Source organism: Schistocerca serialis, chromosome 2 (assembly GCF_023864345.2).
Source record: "Schistocerca serialis cubense isolate TAMUIC-IGC-003099 chromosome 2, iqSchSeri2.2, whole genome shotgun sequence".
NCBI classification, from domain to species: domain Eukaryota; kingdom Metazoa; phylum Arthropoda; class Insecta; order Orthoptera; family Acrididae; genus Schistocerca; species Schistocerca serialis.
In genome coordinates, this window is record NC_064639.1 from 814,912,884 (window position 1) to 814,937,792 (window position 24,909).

A 24,909-nucleotide genomic window follows, 5' to 3' on the forward strand; every position below is an offset into this window, starting at 1 on the left:
GGATATCCTATTGCTCCCTGCCTGTGGAGACAAATTTTACAGTTGAAAATGTCACACGAATTGAAAACATGGCAGTTATGCACTCACACAAACTGTGACTGGTAATACTGAAGAACAGCAATTTGCGCCCGAGAGGAATGGCCTCTCACTAAGCACATGACGTGCCAGAAGTGGCAGCAGACGTCTTTGGCGTTTCCTCTTGTCTCAAGGCAGCATTTGGCGAATGGCAGCAACCAGCATCTTAGCAGCTTACGGACTGCAGCTGGACCCTTGGCGTCATCATAGTCAGGCAGCAGTTAGCTGTCAGCGACTGGCATGACAGCGTTGCATATGACGTGCAACCCACCTCCTGGTGTAGAAACCCATTCAGCGTTAGTGGGACGTGGGGCAGCCATGCTCTCCCCGTTCACCTCGGCATCGGAATGCGCCTGCCGGCATGGGACATTGGATTAGCTCGCCTTTTTGTCGACGGGACACGTCCCTCTCGGTACCATGCTGAGTCGGTTAGGCCTTGCACGTGCGTCGTCTGTGGTGCCACACGACTCGCTTGTCCCTCATTAGTGGCCTGGCGGGTCGTCGGCTGCGAGGGATTGCTGACAGCACATGGTGGTATCTCCCTGTCTGCTCTGGCTTGTGAGACATCCCGCTTGTACAGGTAGACGACCGGGCTGCCATGTCTGCACAATCCTCAAGAGTGGTCAAGTGCCTTATTCTCTCACAAATGGCATTATATCGATATAATCAGCATACAGAAAAATTACTGATGAATACAACATTTTTATCTTTACTTAATATATTTATTTATTTATTTTATTACTAAGGACGCAAATCCAAAAGTAAATTTAATGACTGCAGGGCCCTGTTTACGTCGTATGGATGTAAATTATGTGGTGTGAGGTGTCTTTGTGTGTGCACGAGTTTTTGTTAGTTTTTGGTTAGTTCTGTTCCTGTCATGCGCACTAATTTTTACGCTGGCACTACCTCTATACCTCCACCAAACGGGCATACCTCTCCCAATACTGAATACTAACTTGTTGTACTACCCTATGCCTTTTCTAGTACTGCTGAAGAGAATTTTCATACATTTTATTTCTTGTATACTCCTCTTTTATTTTTCGATGTCCGGCGGTGTTGTCTGCTGATGCTGAAGTGGCCAGGAAGTGCGTCTTCTCACTCAGGTGCTGGCAATTTGCTTGACACCTTTGAAGTGGCAGCCTCACTCATTTTTCCACTGTTTCTTGAACTTTTTTTTTTGCCTTGCTTTTGGAGAGTTGCAGGTGCCTTTTTTGTCTTACACACCTCAGTTGTTGCCAGTTCAACTTGTTCTTTGGCCACTGATGCGTCCTTTCGTGCTATTTGCGCTACCAATCGCGCTGTTTTGGCATCGCACTTCACTTGGTCCCCGACCTCAAGCGTTTCTACTGTCGTTTTCTTGACATTCTCTAGCTCTTCTTGGATTACTGCGATCTCTTTCTTTATTCAATCTATACCGTCTGTGACCGTTCTTATGACTAATTTGTGTCTTTCCTCCTCTTCCTCCCATCTCTTTTTCTCTGCCTCTTGTCTCTTCCTTTCTGCCTCTTGCCTCTTCCTTTCTGCCTCTTGCCTCTTCCTTTCTGCCGCTTGCATGAATTGCATGGGAACCTCAAACTGAGATACACTGCTAACATATCCAGGACTAGATGAACGAGATTCTGTCATCCTGTGAGGTTTTGTTCATGATTCTGGTCTGCCAGTTTCACTGATGGTGCGTCTCGTACCAGCAGTGCCTACATTTCGTTCTGCTGCGGTCTCCTGTTCACTTTTCAGACTTGACTGAGACATGTCATCATACTCTGCAGGTTCTACATTCGACATTTCTGCCCGGTCTGCAACTGCATTTACCTGAGAATCCCGTGTAATATCTGCTGGGTCATCACTAATAATCTGAAATGGATCCATGGTTAACAAAACACAATTACTTCCACTACTCTGTAACAAACGTGCCTTGCTTCTTGTAAGCATGCACTCTAATTCTGACCCAAACGAATTTAAACACTACACATTTCTAGCCCACTCAGATTCTACTTTAAATTACACTCCCGTGAGCTACTGATTCTTAGTTCCTGACAACGAATACGAGTAACAGCACGCTTGTCTATGCTAACAAATAAAAATCTCAATCTATCCTAACAAATCAGCACAACACCATTCACCGCCAGAAACAAAGAATCAAGTGACACAGAAGTCACAATCAAAACATGAAAATACACACATACAGTAATTAACTATCAGATCTATGTCTAGGCATCAGCAACGCGAATCTGTTCTACCCAGTGCACCACACTAAGCATGGGGAACCAAAACTTCACTATGCAACACTATCTATGATCTGACGGTCACAGAAGGTGCCATCAATCCAAGATCCTGGCAGGGTCGCCACAATGAAAGGTAATCCTGACATGGGACGCCACAATGAAAGTTAACACTTGGGGTGACTATATAAAAAAAATAATTGATTGAGCATACATGCAAAATCTAGTTTACTCACAACATTTATTTTCCCAAAAAGAAAGGCCGACATAATTGATGCAAAACACGTTATTATAGAATATCGTAAAAAACTTACAGGTGTTTTAAAACCACAATGGATAAGGATCCTGGGTGGAGAAAATGGGTTAAGTACTCTGGCCCTAAAAATATGGGTAATGCTGTTTGAATTGATCCGATGCTGAGCAGACTATGATCGATAATCTACAGAATTCTATATAGGTGCAGCTGAGAAAAAGTGGCGATTGTGATTTGTACGCCCTGACAATCCCGGAGTAGCAGTACGTTACCCTGTTTGCTTTGTGCAGCGATGTAAATGGCAGCTGGCGAGATGTGTGTGGCAGGGGCGAGGCGTAAGGCGGAACCTGTGGATCAATCGCGGCCACGAAACAAATGCAAAATCTCATGGTCTAGCGATCAGGCAGACCACCGGAGCCCTGAAATCATGGCAGATTTCAGTGTGTGACACAGCCATTCGCTGGTCATACCAAGGACAAATTTGGCTCTTATACAACTTAGCACACAAGGATACCAAACATCAAGACTGGTAAACCAAAAACAAGTGTGCCCTCGGCAAAAGACTATTCCGAGGCGTTTCAAGTCACACTGTCGGTACAATAAGAACTTCACCACAGGCTCCTCACTCTAAGTACTTGCAAGTGAAATCAGTCTTAGGACAGGTCCCAAGTACCAACCACACATGCCAGAGCTTCAACCAGGAGATGCTTCCAGACTGAAGTCCAGAAGCCGAGTGCCTCGCACCACTCCAGATAAAACCACTTACGTTTTTTCCGCAAAGTGCAAGATCGACAACGCCTTCACCCCGTCTGGAGCCAATCACATGGCTTTATAGGCACTAAATCTTCCCTCCCACACGACAGCACAAACTCATGTCGAACGATCACAAGAATTGAGAAACCTGCGTCTCTAGAAAAAAAAAAAGAAACCGCCAATTACTGGCGTTTTTAAGTTTTCACGGTGGGAGAAGGTGTGGTTCTTCGAAGTTGTATCGCTTCCCACAGCAACAAGTGAACAGATCCGATCTTAAAGATCTTTATCTAAATTGCCTTTGCCTTGGAGGATGTTAGTCCTAGGTATGAAGTGTCGTAAAGATTCTATCTCTAAACGTTTCTAAGACGCCAGAGTTTCTTATATGTCTGAGGTGGCCAATGGAAGGGGGTCACAGGTCTATTTGCAATATCAGCGAACACGAAAACTTGTGAATTTTTATCGGGTGTGGAGCTGCACACAATGCCTGGTTTATGCCTCCACTGTGTAGATGCGTCTCTTCATTCCATCTCCTCCAACCCAGCCTTCGGCTTGCGCCAATGTAGGTGCAGTGGCATTGTCCTGCTGGAGGCCTGTCTTGACTAGGGGGTGCTCTGTCTTCCCTGTGCAGCTGTGGGCCTGTCCAGCAATATTTACAGAGTAATGGGCTCGCCACCATTTGATTTCAACTTCCAACATGCCGTTTCTACGAATTAAGAACCATAAAAATACCTCACGCTTTTAGTGCCGTGCCAGGCTCCATCAACACCTGCTCAGGCCGTTAACTTTCTAGAGCCTCACTCAAGTTGCATAACGTTGTAACAAAATCTTTATGAAAAATAGGTGAGAGAGTAACTTGTCCTCTCTCATTCCTTCTAGAATCAGATGAAAATGCAGTGAGAACCAGTGAAACTACAGGAAAGAGTTATGGAATGAAAATCAATTCAAACAAAATAAAGGTAATGCCCACACGAGAAGATAAAAAGTGTAAAGATATTGTTGAATGGAGAAATATTAGAAAAGGATAGAAAGCGAATGGAAGAGCAGCACTTAAATTAAAACAAAGATAGCAATAGTGAAAGAGGCCTTTTTTAAGAAGGTTGTGTTTTCGGCAGTAAAATGTTTTGTATGGAATGTCGTCCTTTATGGTGTTGAAACGTGAACACTGAGGAAGAACAGATGTGGGCATGTGCGGAAGATGGGAAGAATAAGATGGGTGGATAGAGCGTGAAATGTATACCGGTACTGAGAACTGTGAGACAGCAAAGACAAATTACTGGATGTGATGAAAAGAGGGAAAAGAAACTGGAGTGGACACACATTAAGAACGAAGAAAGAGCTTTAGAAGGATATGTGGAAGGAAAGAGCAGACGAGGGAGGTAGAGATTTCAGATCCTGGGTGATGTGCTGGTGGTCAGCACATAAAGTAACGTTAAGAAGGAAGCAATGCTTCGCAGGAAATAGAGATCCAAAGGAGCTGCTAATGCAGCAGAAAACTGAAGATGATAATCGGTCAGGGGATCGTATCGCAAGTTTCGTAAGCCATACGGTGTCTTCGGTTATTCTGTTTTTCAGGTCGAAATCAACACTTTTTAATTTGTAAAATTATTATTGTAAAGTATTTAATTTCAAAAATGTAAGTCTGATCGCCTGCATCGGCGTTTTAATTCTGCTCCTCTTTAAAGTGATTCCAGTACCGGTACTTGTACTTCCGTCACCACGACGTATGCTTGAGTCCTATGCCAGTTATTCTTTGAACCACTGTGTCTAGTTTCCTCGTTACTCTCTGAATTGTATATCTGCGTGCCGCGAACCACTGTGAATGGACGTTTTATCGCGCATATAATATGAAAGTTTCTTCGCAATCCGTTCTTTGATGGAGATTGCTTGTACTCTGCCATGGAAGATGTTTCACTTTAATTTTATCGTCACGATCTCTAGGAAACGGATGTACAGTGGACTGAAAAATATAGAATTTTATGCCCCGAAAACTGACTTTTGAATATTTCTACAAAGGTTTCTGCGAGATCTCAGCGCCTTTCTTCAATAGTCTGTCCACAGCCACTTCGGGATTGCCACTTGCGGAGCACGTGGAGGCGCGGAACAGAGTTACCACGTCCCGCACGGAACACACGCGTAATCTTACATTTCATTCAGCTCGCTCGAACAGACAAACTGTTCATTTTAGAAATATGGAAACTGCATCAGTGTGTTCGAAAAGAGATATATACGTTTCGATTTTAGTTTTATCTGTGGCAACAAATTACAGTATTAAGGGGATATGAGAACAGTTTACAGAAGTGCACGTTCTCACGACGTTATCGAGTTTTGGACATGCGGGAAACTTTTTTGCCACTGAAGTTACGTAAATACATTATGAGAATGAAATCTTAAGAATACATTATATTTTCATATGTTCGAAACCAGCACTCTGAGACCTCTAATGTGAGACAATATGAGGTAAATATGATGCACTATGGCCCACTCGCGCGTGAAGTAATTGTCTAGCGCCCGCACAATTTCGACACGAGAAACAGATCCCTGTAGGCTTATAATGATTATTAATTTTTCTAATCCGCATACTTAATTCAAACACAGCAAAAAATTAAGCATGTTTATCACAGTGGGAAAACGTATCTTAAATAATTCAATTTCTGTTGTTTAGAAAGAAGAAAAGCTATACAAATAACAGGGCCTCTGTGTTACAGCAGTTATATTGTAAACAGTAATATTAATTTGTGTGATACATACTGAATTCCTGAGATGAACTTCCTTTGGAATTAGCTGCTATTAAGTACTTCTTATTACAATTTCAGAACTTACGACGACATAATTTTGTTATGTAGTTACTTACAGAAGTAAACTGGGTACGCCGAACATGTAGCTGGATCCGCCTACGCTCCATTTTTACAGGGATAATGGAAAAACTCAATTGATATTATTTGCTATGACGGATTATTGAAGTGTCGCTATCACTGTCACTGTTGTCATTTTATGAAATTATCATCTCCTCCACTGAATTTTCCAAAAGAGCTTCATTCTACCATGCTCTTTGGATGATACTCTGCGTGTGTTTGACGGTTTTCTCACTCATAGATCTTACTATTCCGAATGATCAGTGACAGTTCTAAATCGCCTTCGAAGCCTACGGCGTGCAATTGAGTGGCACGATAATCCCAACGCGACTTAAGCCTTTGCATGAACAAATCGCTTCGCCTCCCATGTGGTCTAGTGGCTAGGATAGCTGGCTTTCACCCAGCAGGCCCGGGTTCGATTCCCGGCATGGGAATAAATTTTAATTACACCACTTGACGTAGATAAAGCAGTTATTTACAACGAACTGCAGAAACACTTAGTTTTGGTGTTAAAACACTATATTTCTTAAATGTAATTATTTCTTTTAGAAGTCAGTTGCCTCCATTCTCTGTTCATTAGTTTAAATTAGGCGTCCGTGGTCTGTGTTTCCTTCTGTTATCATTTCCGGGTTGAGATCGACGGATAAAACTGTTCACTTACGTTTAGTCCTTGTTTGCGGGATTCATCCTCAAAGGTAACAGGCTGCCATGGAGATTCCAGTGTGTTATCTCTGAGCTGAGAATGTCTCCCGCAGACGACGACAAAATGCAAGCGAATAGTTTTATCCATCGATCACTGCCTCATAGCCCGAAGTTTTATAGTTATTACTCCTCTCTCTTACGTCGGCATAGTAAACTTTCAGTTTCGTCTGATCTTCCGCTGCATAATCGAAACAATCTTGGCAACTTGGGAAGCGCTTACACATCCTACATACAGTCCCGATCTCTCCTTATGTCATTTCCATGTCTCTGGAAACCCGAAGAAAAACATTCATTGCCAGATTTAGAGGTGTGGAGGCCCTGAGAAAACAAAGGAGTGGAGGCCTCTAATCATTTTTAAATAGGTTAAATAACTTTTTTCTTTCGAATGTTTCAAAAATTTATTGTGAGAATAAATGTTAAAATGACAAAACAAAAAAATAGTAGAAGTAAACCAAATTACGACAAAAAATCATTGATGATTACGATGAAATCCAGCTCCTGTAGTAAATAAATCACTTTCTGTGCTGAGTAGAGACAACGTTGATAAGCGTTTTGCTTTTCAGCCTATTTTTTACAATTTTTATTTTTGAAAATCAGATCCCTTCAGTACAGCTAGAGACCTTTAAAACCAAGTCATTCTCAGTATAATTTTAATGCTTGGGAATGACTGAAATTTCGATTGTTAAGAATTTAATAGTAGAACAACTCTTTAGGTTGGCCGTTTCGATAATAAATGTCCCTATGATACAAACTAAACCAACTCATACCAAGACTAGGCTCAAAATCGTCGTTGTATAGTTTTAGCAATTCTTCTACAGCGAAAACAAATTTGCAGCATCCGTCTCCTAAATCACGAATGGACAGCATCGTATGCGTGCAATTTTTCAATAGGAGAAGCGCGTAGCTCATCGATCACTGGGATAAAAGTTGACGTTTTAAATATCTCTTTTGGTGACAGTTTAGCGTTAGCCTCATTCACTTTCATATGATCGAGCTGATTCAACCTCACATTTCTAGATCTGGTGCGTGACTGTACGTACTGTTCAGTATTTGATAATCCGTTAGCTACTTCTTCGTATTTATCAAACTTGTCTCTTTTGGATCCAACAAATTATTTCGATGATTCCAGTGGAAACATTGGAGCAAGAATCATTTTCAGGTGTTGCAACATCTTTTTTGTAGCATCGAATCGTTGCAAAACGTCGTTCCAAAAAATTTAAAATATTCATCTTTTCCAAAATACGCGTTGCTTCACTTATCACGATGCCTTTTTGCTACTTATCAAAGGATTTGCTGGTTAGAGCTTATTTGATTTCGGTGTAACCGCTGACAATGCCTTTCGTAACTTCATTTTGACAAAACCAGCTTTTTCAACACGTAAAACCGTCATTTTTTTCTGACATAATTTTTCGGCTAAAGTTCGGTTTTCTTTTGTACCTGCTGTGAAATGTATACAAATTCTGAATGAAATCGAAGAATTTGAACAGCTGATGAGCAGGAGCTACTAGCTACTTTTCCGCCTAAATTAAGAGATGATCGCAAATGGTACAAACATCGATACACTTCCCCAAATTCAAAGCTTGCATCCCTTTTATTTGCCACTTATATTTGTAGCATTATCGTATGATTGGCTACAGTAGTCGAGTATGTCGCATAAACAATTAAGTAAAGCGTTTGCTGTGGCTTCACCAATATTTGCGCAGTTTGATAAAAAAGTGAGAAATCTTACCTTTGGCATCGATCCTTCAAAATATCGAACAACTGTAGGCAGCTGATCGACATGAAGTTCGTCGGGCAGAGTCTACCGGCACCGAATAACACTTAGATTTTTCAATTCTCGGTATTATTTCATTGAGGACTTCATAACCCATGGAACTGATCAGGTTCTCAGAAATCACAGAAGTAAGGTAAATGACATGATCACTCCCTTTGTTTGCATGCTCTTTCAAGTGGGTTGCGGCTAACAATCGCAAAATACCGAGGAAATGTCCATTTCTCGGTGAACCAATAATTTCGTCACCACCTTGGAAAGTAAATTCGCGTTCAGTAACTAACGATAATTCTTGGATTATCTGTCACTACTGGATTTGTTGCGCCTCTTGTATCGCTAGCTCGTGATGCGCCCTGTAATTTTTCCCCGTCGCGTCACGTTGAGGTCATTATCGATTCCAAGGGAGTCTTTGCAATCTCATGCTCATATAGACGTTCAGATGTATGCTTCTAGTTGCAAAAGCCTTCTACACTTAATTTAGTGTTTTGAGTGGGCATTCATTCACACACCTAGCAATATAATATGCCTGTAGTTGGAGAAAAACAAAGCCAAAATCAATTGGCAGTCTCTTGATTCAAAGTTTGAATTATCTCGCGACTGATCTTGTAGACCTGAATTCTGCTAAGATACTTAATCACAGTTTTGAAGTTCTGTGGGACCTTTTTCGGCCCAATATTTAATAATTCTTTCTGTAATATTGTCAGGCCAACGACCAATGTCATTTTTGAAACCACGAAATTCTGCTTGCTCTTGATTATGATTACAAGTTTTCGACAATGATGTGGCGTCGTCCGATACCACATCTGGATATCTTGAATTCTATCCACCATATATTCGTTTACTGTTGAATTTACTCTTGTATTTTTACGAATTTGTGAAACTCCTTGTCTGTTTGACGTGATAAAATAATTCGTTACTTTGGATGTTTTATTTAAAGTTTCTTCAGTTTTCTTTTTGCGTTCTACTTGCAATTTCCTCTTCTGGGAACCACTAGCGAATACTCGAGGAGTTTTTTGGGCGGTCACCTATAACTCCACTATACCAGAAAGGTTGAGTCTCACCCGTTGAGAAACGATGCAGCTGCGAAAGGAAAGTCCTTGACCAATAAGGAAAGAGTCGTGAACAGTCGAGAAGCGAGCAGAAATAAAAAATTAGCAAATATGTTAAACGAGATGGTATGTGGGATCGTGAGAACACAAAAAGGGGCTACGAGTGCACATGGAAAATGAAAAGAATAGAAAAGCTATGTATTAAAACTCATTCAGTTATGGATTTACATTAAAGATCACAGTATGGATATGAAAATGCTTACGTGTGTCCATACAAATTCAGAAGGACGTAACTTAGACGGATTTGCATTTGTTGCACAATGTTCGTAGACTGTTAGGCTCACTTAAAACAACGTAACGTGAACGTTCCTGATTTCTGGGATTCCCTTCTATAAGCACGCCACGAGGCAAACACTTGTTAACCCAACGACCGACCGTACAGAGAAAAACAGGTATAGACAGCCAAAGACGGGCATTCAGCGTTCGATTATTCGTTGCGATTATTTTTTTGTCATTATAAAACGGCGAACTCAAATAATAATGTGCCATCAACTGAAATTCTTCGAGTGTTATAGAATTTAATGATTTATTCATTTCGTATTTCTTTTATACAGTGAGGTATGTGAATAATTTATTCAATTCAATCGTTTCAGAAAATAATTGTTTGCGTATCTAACTACATATCCAAGACAGATCAATCAATATTGCTATCAGCAATACCTCCTAATCGGGAGTAGAGTAATGCCCCAATTTGTCACGGGCGTACCATGAATATGTCACCTTTTTATCAGGGCTGTTTGGCATACTAAATTTTATGGGATAGAGTACTTAGGGAACTGTGGTTAAATTGTTTTTTCACATGATATAGTCCAATTTTGTCTGACTCACGGTTATAATAAGGCTTAAAATGTAAAACCCATTGCAAAGAATTTCATACTAATACAATAATCAGTCAAGTAGCCGAAATACCGAAAATCAAATTTTTGTTGCCGCTGGCAGACGTTGAATGGGCAACCTGCAAATGGGACGATGAACGATGTTATACGTTTAGTGATACAGATACGTACAGGCGCTCATCGGCGTATTCGAGTTCTCAACGGGAGCGGTACACAGGGCGTTCTAGTCTACTAACTTAATACTGGAAACTGAACGTCTGTAAGTAGGCTTTAACTTGATGTTTGGCGGATGTTTTTAAGAATATGCCAGTTAATGCTTTTCAGCATCTCGTCGACACTCTGCTGAGAGTTAAACAAACCTTCGACCAATCGCGCTGCCTTGTTTCGTATCAACGTTTCGTTTGTATCAGTATTCACTGTTAGTCGTATTTGGTATGTGTCCCACACAGTCGAATAATATTCTTGCATAGGTCGGAAGAGACTTTTGTAAGCAAACCCCTCTGCAGACATTGCATTTTGCCAGTTGCCTAACAATGAATCAGATTCTACCATCTCCTTTAGCTACGCTTGAGCCTATGTGATGATTCGATTTCATATCCCAACGAATTATTACAGTCAGGGATTTGTACTGTGTGGTTATAATTGAAGTGCAGCTACCCACAGAGTATGCTGCGATTATCGTATGGCAGCTAAACTTGGTACATATTCTAATACGTTAATGCAGACCCGTTGTACGCTAGAAAAAATTAGCTTCAGTGTTGCCCACCAGGTGCAAATATGGCGCTGTGAATGCAAGAAAGATGCATAGAAATATTGCTATGTGTAATGAATTAGGAGTGAATGACAGAAAAGGTAAAACAAGTGAGGAAGGCATGGTGTTGATTTTTATTATTAATTAACGCCCACACGATTGTTCAGTATGAGCAATGGAGACGTCAACGAGATGCTGGACAGCGCCAGATTTGCACCTGCTGGCCACAATTGGAAATAATTTTCTCCAGCGTAAATCGGTTCCGCATTAACACATTAGCATGTTTATCAAGTTTCGTTGCCATACGATAATTACGGCCCTCACTGGACCTCCGGCAGTAGCTGCACTTTAATTATAACCACCCAGTGTGAGTTTACTGATTCTAGCTGCGACTCACTGATTTTGTAGGCAGAGGATACAAAGTTTTAGCGTTTTGTGAAGAGCAAAGTTGTACATTTATGAACATTTAATGCAATTTTCCAATCTCGGTACCATTTTAAATCTCATCAAACTCTGAATATTTGTGCTGCCTTTTTTAGACCGTACTTCACAGTAGACAACTGCATAATCCATAGAAGCTTGCTATTAAATTTGACTTCCAGCTCATTAATACTCGCTTTGTCAGAGAAGTTCCAGGAAAGATTTTTTTTTTTTATTTCTGAGTTTTCAAAACTAAAAAGGAACAAATGTTGTTTTTATGTTACTTGCTACGTGTCCGTCTTTGAAATTACCTTGTCCATGTTCCCGCGCAAACTCTGTGTGTGGCAGGGTAACACAGTTTCGATTCTTGGCGCATTAGTTACATTGACACAGTGGATGCCGATTGTGAGCAAAGAGTGAACATTAAGTTCTGTAGTAAGCTCGGGAAAGCCCCTAGTGAAACGTGGATAATGATTATGGAGGCATATGAAAGCGAGGCACTTTCAAGAAGTCGTGTTTTTGAGTGGCAGAAAAGGTTTCGTGAAGGCAGAGATTCAGTGCAAGACTATCACAGAGCTGGTCGTCCGTGCACAGCACATATCGATGCAAACGTGGAGAAAGTAAGGCAGTTATTGCAAGAAGACCGCCATGAAACTGTGTGCGCGATATCAGAAGTACTTAATTTGAATGCGATGTATGTCGTAAGATTTTACGCGAAGATTTAGTGAAAACGAAACTTAATGCAAAACTCCTCCCTCACACACTAACAGAAAGAAGAAGGGCGAAGAATCTTTGCCGAACTGCTGGGTAGAGCCAGACGTGAGCCCACATTTCTGTCAAAGATTATTGCTGGGCACAAGGCGTCATTAAACTGCTAAATGGCGGAGTCCAGAATCACCAGCCTCTAAAAGTCAAATGACAACCTTCGAGAGCAAAGATAATGTCGATCGCATTCTTTGATGGTAAAGTATTAGTTCACCGTCAGTATCTTCCTCTAGGTCAAACAGCGAGTCAAACTCTTTACATCTAATACTTGAAACGTTTGCAAAAAGCTATTTGTGATATTCACAAGACTGGTACTTACTGCATGACACTGCAAGATGGCTCTAATGGTTCAAATGGCTCTAAGCACTATGGGACTTAACATCTGAGGTCATCAGTCACCTAGACTTAGAGCTACTTAAGCCTAATTAATCTAAGGACATCACTCACATCCATGTCCGAGGCAGGATTCGAACCTGCGACCGTAGCAGGAGCGCGGTTCCGGACTGAAGCGTCTAGAACCGCTTGGTCACAGAGGCCGGCACACTGCAAGACCCCATGTTACCGAGTTTCTGGCCAGACATTCTGTCATTGCCATCCCACATTTGCCATATTCGCCCGACCTCTCGCCTTGCGATTTTTTCTTGTTTACGCAATTGAAAAGGCGACTGAAGAAAGCTTCATCAACAAATCGCAGACATCCAACGGGCTGCGGCAAATGAACTTACAAGCATCTCAACTGAAAATTTTTGGCAACTCTTTATGGATAACCAAGGAGAATACTTCGATAGGAGCTGGGATAATTACTTAGTAAGTTCAATTTTCCATTTTTTTAAAAGAATACCTGTCCTGGAACTATTCTAACAAAGTGAGTATATAACGTGAACGTCGAGGGTCACAACACACTTTTCCTGGGGCACAGCTGAAGTTACGTCTACATTTGTCGATGGCTCTTCATCCAAGATAACATGCTGCGTCTTTCCTACCATGAAATCCCCAATCACATTGTAAAATCTTATCCCTTTGTTTCGTTACACGACTACCCACTAAGGTGAGTTCTTTTGTAGATGCCAGCAGACGTAGTTCCCAGAAAGCCCCTCTAATTGAAGCGTCGCCTGCCACCGTTAGGGCCTAACGGATCCTGCAAAGGCGCCTCTAGGACACCTGCCTGTGGCGCCTGCAGCCTACGCGGCATTCACAAGCCGTCACCCGGGTCCTTCAGTGCTCCAGCGCTCACCTCTAACGGGCCGTGGTGATTAGTACCTGCCACAACCGCTACTGGGACGCTAGCGCTTCATGCAGCTTGCAGAGCACCGGTGCCTGAGCTGTCGTACAGGACCCACAATTACGTTGTGAATAATCGTATGCGTCATCATCGTTGACAGAATTTGGCTATGACGGCTATTTAAACTGCAGTAAGCCCTTATTTCGACATCAAACATTTTGGTTTATTTGGAAGCGTCAGCTTCGGTGTAACAATTATGCTTTTGGTCACTAGTTACAAAGAAAAGGACGCCATTAAAATGTACAATAAAATTAAAGCGAAAAGAAAAGAGAACTTTACATTATTATTGATTTTTCCGCCTTAAATATAGTAAGAGAGTATTTCTCACCAGACGCATTTTACTTTGATCTGTTAAACGGTCTTCCATGGTCATTCTGGAAATTAGATATACAGTAGGCCTATGTCTCTACGTTTTGGTATTTATTGTATAAAAACAAGAGTTCCTTATAAAACTGACGTACGATGTATTCACGATGTCGGACAAACCCGCCGTTGGCCAGATATTTATTTATAGATACCTGTACTACACAGCGTCTGGCCTTATGCTTAATGTTTATGACGTCATACCTCCTGAAATATGTGTCGTACAATGAAGTAATTTTGTACGTACATTCAGTGGCATATGTGGACACTGTGTGTACATGTGTTGCGAATGGCGTTAGTAGCAATGACGTAATGAATTTAAACGTTGTGCACAACGCTACAGTTTTTACACATTTCACTGTTTATGACGTCATATCTCCTGAACTGATATTGTAGGTACATTCAGCGGCATATGTGGATACTGTCTGCGAAATTTATTGCGAAAGAGTCAGTAGCAAAGACGTAATAAATTTAAAGGTCGCGCATATTGGGGCAGTTTTTCACGCGCCTCATTGTTTATCACGTCATAGCTCCTGAATATGTGTCGTACAGTGATATAATTTTGCAGTTACATTCAGTGTGCATATGTGCATAATGTCTGTAAAATGTGTCAGTAATGAAGAATTAATAAATTTTAACATCATGCCTCCCACTTTCAGTGATACATTATAACTGTTTAATTTATACTCTTTACAATATATCATAGCCACATCTAATTGAAGGTAAACTATCCTAGTTTCAGTGTGTACCTTGAGTTATACAACTTACAATCAACCTAAAATCCAGTTCTTCCCACACTTTGGTTGACAAGTGCGGAGTATTGGAAGCAGTAACCTCTTTACTTCTGTGTCTCAACTCTGGCAAATCATTAGGTAGTGGAGGAACGTAGACATGATCTTTTATAAAATCCCGAAGGAAGAAGTCGCATGCCTTGAGGTCAGCGGAAAAGAGCTCTGTCATATTGACCATTGCGATTTTTACTCTCATAATAAAAAATTCCAATGTGGAGGGGCTCAATCTCGTTGTAAAATAAAATTTCAGGTCATCTTCTAATTGGCGAAAGAGCTATTTTTGCAGTATATCCAAATAAACCACCCCTGTTACATAGCTACCACGAAAAAAGGAAATAGTAGTCCGTACAATTGACATCGTGACACAGCTCAGAAAACGTTTAGTTTTGGAGAAGCTCTATGACATTTTGCATGTTCATGGGGACGTTTCGACCCCTAGATATCTTCCCACTTCGATGAAAAATTGCCTCATCACTGAACACCACACAATTGAGAACGTCATATGCCTACTGCAACACATCACTTGCATACACAATAGTCATCTGGATTTATAGCATGTACCAGCTGTAACTGACACGAACATACGTGTAAACATTTTCTTAAAGCCTCCCATACTGATGTATTTGGCAATTCTGAACAGACTTCTTGGGGCTGCTAAGGTAAGACGCTCTGACATGGTCAACATACCCTTCGGTCACTTTTGGTTGTCCCGTGATTTTTCCTGCACGTACCCACACGTCGTTTAAAATTGACTACACCATTGGCGGATGTTTTTGCCACATGGGGGTCACAATTAAATTTTGAAAGCACGTAGAACAAAAATTGTAGATTCACTCTTAAGAAACTGCTAAGAACTAGAACACTTCACGCTCAGGAGTCGGCATTTTACGTATGTACAACGCTATAAGCGAGAAAATAGCAAAGCATTACTCAGACGAGCGCTTATCTAAAATTGCTTGGGTTGCTATTTAATTATGACCATGAATCAACACTCTACAACGGTTACAGTTGATATCATCAAAATTTATAAATGCGACCTTCTTTTATGGTCGGCCTGTATATAAATGATATGACGTGCACGACGTATATAAACGACCTGGCGTTCATGGCGCGTATAAATGACCTTATGGATAAAACCCCATGAGGCTATTCGCATTTGACGCCGTTCAATACAAGGTGGTGAAGATTTAGATGCTTGTTACGAAATACAGAGGGAGTTTTAGAGTTTAGGTGAGCGGTACTAGCTGCAGTGATTAGTAGCTGATCATAGACACAAATAAAAGCGGAGAAATTTTCGTAAGTAGGCGAATAGATCTGATATCGGTTGACTTCACGATCGGCAATCAATCACTGGAAAGAGGCACAACCTTCAAATATCTAAGGGATTTAAGGTGGAATGATCAGACTATACACGGTTAGAGTGGTTTCTGACCAGAACAGTCAGGGATGTGGTCATCTGAAGGGAGTTTCATAATGAAAGAGGTATTTAAAAATTAACTTGATGTATTCTCTTGACGGAATACAGACGGGCGCCTACAAATCAGCCTGTGAGGCCGTCAGCCAGTCGTGGTGGTCAAACAAAGATGTTTTATATCTACATCTACGTGATCACTCTGCTATTCACAATAAAGTACCTGGCAGAGGGTTCGGTGAACCACCTTCAAGCTGTCTACCTCTCCACTCTCGAACGGCGCGCGGGAGATACGAACACTTAAATTTTTCTGTGCGGGCCCTGATTTCTCTTATTTTATCCTAGTGATCAGGTTAGGCTTGGTATCGATACAAAGCCCGAAAAATAACGAGGGAGTGGAGATGGTTAATGTCATAGCCAGCTGAAACCCAGTGCCAGAGGGAGCGTCCAGTCTGGATCCGATGCTCTACCAACTGCCAGCAGTCAGCACCTAATTTCTCTTCATGCTCCCTGAGGGCCGCTCACAGCATTGCTAGAGGCTTGTTTGTCAGCGCGTTGCAGAGGAACAAGCGACCTTTGCTGAAGCGACAATCAAATGGTTCAAATGGCTCTGAGCACTATGGGACTTAACATCTATGGTCATCAGTCCCCTGGAACTTAGAACTACTTAAACCTAACTAACCTAAGGACACCACACAGCACCCAGTCATCACGAGGCAGAGAAAATCCCTGACCCCGCCGGGAATCGAACCCGGGAACCCGGGAAGCGACAATCCTACTCGGCAAGAAGGCCACAACGAATTGTGCTCGAATACGAAACTTTAAGTAAAAAAATTTAGAAATAAAAGAGTTAGCAATGTCCCCTACACCGGCTAGGCGACCTGCACAGCATAAATGTAGCCGCAGAAAACCAGATACCAGACGCAAATGTACTGGGAGAACCCTAAGGAAGACGGCGTTTACAAAACACTTGTTTGACGAATTTACGGTGATGGTTCATTGGCCTAAGGTCCATACCAAGTTGATTTTTAACGGATAAGGTGGAAAAGAATCAATTAAGAACTGGACGTTTCGCCACAGGTTTGTTTGGTCCGCGTGAGGGGCTCAGAAATACTCGACGAACTGCAATGGAACATGTAACAAGAAAAACTTTATGCATCGCAGGGAGTCTTACAAAATTCCAAGAGCCCACGTTCCAGAATACGTAACGAAAGATATTACTTTCTTCAACGTATCTCCCGCATGATGACCACACTGTTAAAATTAGAGAAATTTCAGATCATGCGAAAGGCTACTGAAAATCGCTCATCCAGTATGTCTTCCGCAAATGGGGTGGGGAAGAGGGTGGTGTTATACAGGTACAACAATGTTCGCACACACTGTTTGGTAATTTACGGAGTGCAGACATAGATATAAGTGTACCATACAGCAGCTGTAAATAACAAGTGGGAGTAATAAAAATGGCAAATAAGCAGACAAGAGTGTGTGATAGGAAATGTACGGGAATTAATATCGCTGTAATTTTTACTTGTATCTTGAAAAAGCAATGAACAAAATGAAAGGGAAATGTACGGGACTTAATATCGCTGTAATTTTAACTTGTATCTTGAAAAAGCATTGAACGAAATGAAAGAAAATTTCTGAATATGAATAAAAGTTCAAGGGGAAGAGGTATCAGTCGTAAGGTTCACAAACGACGCAGCTCTGTTAACAGTTATCGGGAAGGATTCACACGAAATGTGAACGAGATCGACGTCCTACCTAGCGCATGAAGTTACGAATGAACACACCAAAGACGAAAGTGACGAGGCGTAACAGAAAGGATAAAAGTGATCCGCCGAACATGCTAGTTGGTGGAGACACTAGAAGCAGTGAAAGAATTTACCTAATCGAGAAGCAGCGTTACATAAGGTGGCCAAGACAGGAAAACTATAAAAATATGTCAGCAAAGACTTTCTTCTACAATACGGTTCTTCTAGTGACGAATGTCGACGTGGAATTAAAGAAGTTTCTGAAACTGTATATGTGGAACACAGCAGTGTACTGAAGTGATGCTTGGATCATATGAACGTCACAAAAGGAGTAACTGAAAGTAAGTAAGTGTGATGCTGCAGAAAGGTTTTAAAAATAATATGATCTGATAAAGCACTGCAAAAAAAAGTTTGGGAGAAAAGTCTACGGAAATTAATTATCAAGTAATGCGACGCAATCGGAGGAGAATGCTGGTAATCTAAATTTCACGAGAAGATCTTGCCGCAGGGAAAAATGCCATTGTTGTAATGATTGACACCTCAATTCGCGTATAATGTTGATGCATCGATGATAATTTGGCTTGAACATACAGTTATCGAATTCCGTTTGACATAAAATGAATTGAGCTTTCGAGAAAGACTGCTGATGGGGCTCGTTCAGTGTGACCTGTTTTCCACTGGAGACTGGACTGGTTTCGGTTCTTCCGTCTGTAGAAAGTGAAAGAATTTCGTATTCGTGGTGCAAGGTTCACAGTGAGGGATAAACATGTTAGCGTTCACCAACTTCCTGCAGTTGCAAGAACGACAACCTCATGACTCTCCGTACGAAACTTCCAACACAGCTATCTAGGCTAGAACCTAATTTTTCAAGGAACACATTAACAGTTGGTTTATGAATTGTTGGGTCAGCAGCCAAGTTGACATTTTTTCTGTACACGATGCTTCGACAATTTCCCTAGTTTTCTTCATCAGTTGTTGAGTGCAGATTTCGCTGCACGCTGTTTGTGCTCCAACCAAGCTGTGAACTGTAAGCGCTTTTTGTATTTCTTAATTTTTGTTTGGAGGGCGCGGGGGGGGGGGGGGGGGGGGGGAGGGGGGGAGATTCATCAATCTTCTGACTGGTTAGATGAGGCCCGTCACGAATTCCTCTCCCAACCTTTTCGTCTCAAAGTAGCATTTACACCCTACGTACTCAGGTTTTTGTTGGATGTTCTCCAATTTCTCTGTTACTATGCAGTTTTTACTCTTTACAGCTCTCTCTAGTACCATGGAGGTTATTCTGCGACGCCTTAACACATGTGCTATAGGCAGTATCTGTAGTAGACCTGTTGCATTTTCGTTCTGGAAATAAATCGCAGTCTTCAGTTTGGCTTCCCCACAACACTGTGCATGAGATTCTTCCAATTTAAGTTATTCGTATTTGTGATCTTCAAGTATTTAGTTGAATATAAGTCTTTAATTTGTGTGATTTATCGTGTATCGCAAATTTAGCGGATTGGATGAGTTCACACTTTTCATTATTTTGTGTCAATTGCCACTTTTGGACCAATAAATGTTGGTTGTCTAAATCATTTTGCATTTGGTAACTTAACGAGACTGTAAATGATAGCATCATCTGCAAACAATCTAAGATGGCTGTTCAGATTTTCTCCTGTGTCGTTTATCAGAAACAGCACTTCCCAGGGGAACGCCAGATATTGCTTCTGTTTTATTCGATGGCTTTGCGTGAGTTGCTATGAAGTGTGGCCTCTCTGACAGGAAATCACGACTCCAGTAGCACAACTGAGGCGACATTACACAGGCACGCAATTTGATTAGGAGTCCCTACAACACCCTTACAAGCCTTTCGGACTGTTTCTGACCATCTGTATATACTTACTATGAGCAGAGACGTTTGCTGAGCTGATTTAAGCAGAGTGTCGGATCTCTCCGCTTTACCTAAGCTAAATTTCTAATCTCGATTACGTCCTGTCCACAGTCCAAAACGTTTGTCGCCTCCACATTGCTGAAGATATTTTCATATTTAAATTTTAGGCTCACAAGTGAGACAGTGTTCGACGAAAGCTGGTTAGCTGGCTTCTTGAATTTGGTGTAACTCTTGTGTTATTTACGTCTTTATTCAATAGTTCTTATGGTCTATCCAACATATGACATGGTATGTAGTATACACCCTGTTTTTAGAGCCATAGATTATCGTTCAAATAACGTAGTAGGCCTTTCAGTTACTTTGGAGGAATTGGTACACATTGGAAACCATACATCACAAATATCTCCCTCATCTTCCGGAAACGGTGTCAGCTTTACGGAAGGTGTGCTACTCTGGCTTATTCTTCATTGGCATCGATTTCCTCTGCAGGCCATGACATTTTACGTTGAGCACAAGCTCAGCAGATCAAGCATTCGTCCTCAGTATGCTAGTACTCGCAACTTATGAATCGTTTAAGGAATAACCTTTCTGTCATCCGACATTCACGCAGTTCAGAAGCGATCCTCTACGCTCAGGGCGTTTGCTATCCTCGAGAATACGTTTGCCAATGTTTCACGTACAGTGAACTTTGAAGAGAAGCTGTAAATAGACACACGAAGCAACACCAGCGATGAGACGATGGCTGACAGTGTTGGGATTGCCTAACAGGTTTTAAGCTCTCCGCAGTCTCCCTGATGGCTGAAAAGACGCGGTGGAAGACCTTTTGTGAGCTCTCTGGGAAGTCCCAAAGCAAACGCGGGGAGCGCCGACCGGCAGCCTGACAGCTGCAAAGCCGCCTGCGGTAACACCTGCGGACTGCGGGTTGCGACGTTTATGTTTCGCTGGAACAGACGCTAATGGCACTCCGTCCAATACACTGGTGGGTGGCCTCTGTAAGGCACTTGGTGCACTGACTCTGTGAGTGTCTATAATGGCGACTCAGCGCACGATAGTAATAATAATAAGACAGCAATTATCCTCAAAACATAGGATCCCTTAGTCTTGCTGAATATGTAATGGCTGGGAGGAAACGGGGATGGGTGGCGGGGGGAGGGGTGGCAGGCCGAGTCAAAATGCAAGTTCACGTTCTTCTGGCATGAACAATTTGTGAGAATGGGTTTCAAAGTAAGCCAAACGAAGACTGTAGATTGGAAGTTCTTCGAAAGTTCTCCCAAGAATGAGAGAGAGAGAGAGAGAGAGAGAGAGAGAGAGAGAGAGATTGTGGTTCAGTTCCCGTATTTAGGTAATGACATTATTGCATGGCATCGTACTGTGTCAGTTATATGAAACCGATGACGTAAAACAATTTGGCGTACACTTATGTTAATGTATTCTATAATTATTTTTGCTGAACTGTTCTTAAATAATGCTTGCCGGCCGGGGTGGCCGAGCGGTTCTAGGCGCACAGTCTGGAACCGCGCGACCGCTACGGTCGCAGGTTCGAATCCTGCCTCGGGCATGGATGCGTGTGATGTCCTTAGGTTAGTTAGGTTTAAGTAGTTCTAAGTTCTAGGCGACTGATAACCTCAGAAGTTAAGCCCCATAGTGCTCAGAGCCATTTGAGCCAATTAAATAATGCTGGAGTTGTGTTGTAAAGATTTCTCAATATCCATTTAGGATGTTTAATGATTCCACTTCTACTCACGATCATACAGAACTTGTGTATCAGCTCTGCATGAAAGACTCTGATACAAAGGTGAATACTCACTTATAATAACAATAACAATAATAATAATAATGTTACTCCAAAATTAAATTCATGAGAAAACTCTCTGACGCTTTTTAGATTAAAAAGAAAACTGGTTACGGCAAGGAGACAGAGTCTCCCCACCGATATTTAATTGCGCTCTAGAGAAAGTAGTCAAAGAGTGGAATACGAAGAGCCATAGTGGAATCCGACTAGGAACGACATCAAAATCAATTGCGTAGCTTCCACAGATAATATGGCACCACTAGCAGAGACCTGAAAAGCAGTCAAAGAGCAGATCCTCGAACTGAAAAAAAATGGATGTTACGTACTCCAACGTCGGTGAGACGAAAGAAAAATTAACGTGGTAATTTATTACTGAAATTGTGAAAATAACGATCTACTCTTATTTTCTCTGTTTTATGAAAACGTAATCGTTACCAGTTTCGAAATTGGTAGGTTCATCATCACTTCAATAAAATCTGTTAAGCGTTCTGTTGTTAGCCGTTAGATGCGAGTTGATGTTGCCACTTAAATGCTGCTGTAGTCAAAAGTTGGTAGAATGGTGACTCCTTACTATGAGGAAAGACATTAGAAAAGAGTACAAGGTCCAGTGGCAACTCATCACAACATTTCAAGGCTAAGTATCCATGGGAAATCCCTGGAGGGAAGGCGACTTTTTTTTGGAGAAATACTATTGAGAAAATTTAGAGAACTGCCATTTGAAGCTGACTGCCGAACGATTCTAATGCCTCCAACATACATTGCGCGTAAGGACCACGAAGATAAGATACGAGAAATTAGAGCGTGTACGAAGGCATAAAGACAATCGTTTTTCCCTCGCTCTATTTGCGAATGAAACAGGGTGGGAAATGACGGGTGGTGGTACAGGTTACCCTCCGCCACCCACAGTACGGTGGCTTGAGGAGTATCTGTGTGGATGTAGATGTAAATGGAGTAGATTCTTATAGGTGGTGCCTACGAGAAAAACTTTGCGATGTTGTTAGACGGATGTCTCTGACGCAATAACGTCTGATATTGCACGAACAAGAGCTCATAGCTTCTAAGGTATGCATTTTAGAGCCCATGTTTACTGCATTTTAGAGCCCACGTTTACTGAACGTTTTTTTTCTTGGTTTGGTCCATACTACTTCCTCTCAAAATATAGAAAGCAAAGAGCTTGCAGCAGAAGAGATATGTTTCACAGCATCGAAAAAGAACAATTGCTCATAGCTCTTAAGGTATGCATTTTAGATCCCATGTTTACTAGACTTTTTTTTCTTGTTTTGACCCATACTACCAGCTCTGAAAGTTTATCAGTGGAGTTCTGGTTCACCTTGTATACTCTTGTTATCACACTGTATACGCACAAATAATACTGCTCTACTTACTATCCTCCGCTGTGTTGCTGTTTTAATGGCCAATAGTCTAGTAATCCAGTAATAAGACTACAGCACCACAAACCACGGTCCTGTTGTCCGGAAACGAGGTAGTAACATCTGCCCTACCAGATACGAGCTGACACGTAAATCAGATACGGTTCATGTGTTTATCTATGCTCTTGTAGCGGAGACGACCTGCTCGTGAATCACTTTAGATTCCTATAAATTATATGACAGGCGAAAAAGTGGATACGGTCCAACTTTGTACTCCGTCTCCAATGACATCGTCGTCGACGGGACATTAAATTTCAATCTTCCTTCTTTCTTTCTACCTACCAGTTATCGAAGGAAACCGTACAAGATACAAAAGCCAAAATTAATTTGCGTGGTATCAGTGCCGTTCAAACGATGTGCTTGCTGATGAACAAACTAGGACAGATAATTCTGAAATTAAAAGGTGAAGAAAATTTTATTGACCTGATTGACGTTACAACAGTGTGAGATGGTCCACCATGTCAAACACATTAGGCACTAGAAACAAAAATCACATCGCTCAGCCAGGCTTTAAAGATTTTGTGTGAAGTGTTAAACGATACCGTGCAGCAGTTGTTACCAACCTGGGGGTAAACAAGAGGATTCAGTTGTGATTCGGTCGCGAAAGTAAATTATTTTTAAAAGATCATTATTATTATCAGTAAGAGTGTAATATTGATGATGTAAGTTCCAAATAATTACATTTTTTTATCAAATACTATCATTAACAACGTGAAACAGTGTGGTGGAAGTTAGTTTGTGAACGAATGTATGAATCACAAGCTCCTTATACAGACCACCCATTACACACATACTTATACTTTGTATCATGCTTCAGTGACAGTAAAACTGAGACATATTATATGCTTAAATATCTCATGGAAATGCCTTCTCCGAGTTGTAAGTAAATGCCTTCTCCGAGTTGTAAGTAGTTTCCGCAAAGGACCAGAAATTGTTTCATTATTCGCTTCGCAGTTAATTGAAGTGCAAAACAACAGTAACTACGTAATGGTTACTACACTGCTGTAGCGCCCACACAAAGCTTGGCAGTCTGAAGTCTTCCAATTTCTGTCAGTCCACAAACAAGGAGTCCAGCATTTAAGTGATTTACGAACACTAACAAGGGGAGGCCGCCAATTGTGAAATTCAGATTCGATTCATACTGTGCATAATACAAGCTCATGGCCAGAGGTGTAATGTGGCAAAGCACCAAGATGCACTTCTCAGCCGTTGTCGAGAAAATCGACAGTTAAAAGAAACCGTTGCGGTGAAATACTCTCGACGATTAATAATTTTCTACGGCGTCGTGGCGCAGCGGTAAGCGCTCGGGTTCGTAATCCGAAGGAGAGCGATCCGCCTTCACCAACATGCATAAGCAATTCATTAATACTTTATATATATACATATATTTGAATTACAAAAAACTAATAATAAAAAAAATTGCATGGCGCGAGATTCGATCCGGCGACCTTCAGATTACGAACCCGAGCGCTTACCGCTGCGCCACGACGCTGTAGAGAATTGTTAATCGTAAAGAGTATTTCACCGCAACGGTTTCTTTTAACTGTCGATTTTCTCGACAACGGCTGAGAAGTGCATCTTGGTGCTTTGCCACATTACACCACTGGCCATGAGCTTTTATTATGCGCAGTATGAATCGAATCTGAATTTCACAATTGGCGGCCTCCCCTTGTAAGCCTAAGTCTGGTGCACACATTTTAATTTCGTTGATTTTGA

At 41.5% G+C, this 24,909-nt stretch overlaps 1 non-coding gene across 1 annotated transcript; it reads left to right on the forward strand.

The window, feature by feature from the left end:
- Positions 1 to 6,514: 6,514 nt before the first annotated feature.
- Trnae-uuc (transfer RNA glutamic acid (anticodon UUC)) lies at positions 6,515 to 6,586 on the forward strand. Its single transcript has one exon. It is a non-coding gene; the product is annotated as a tRNA-Glu (tRNA).
- Positions 6,587 to 24,909: the final 18,323 nt, after the last annotated feature.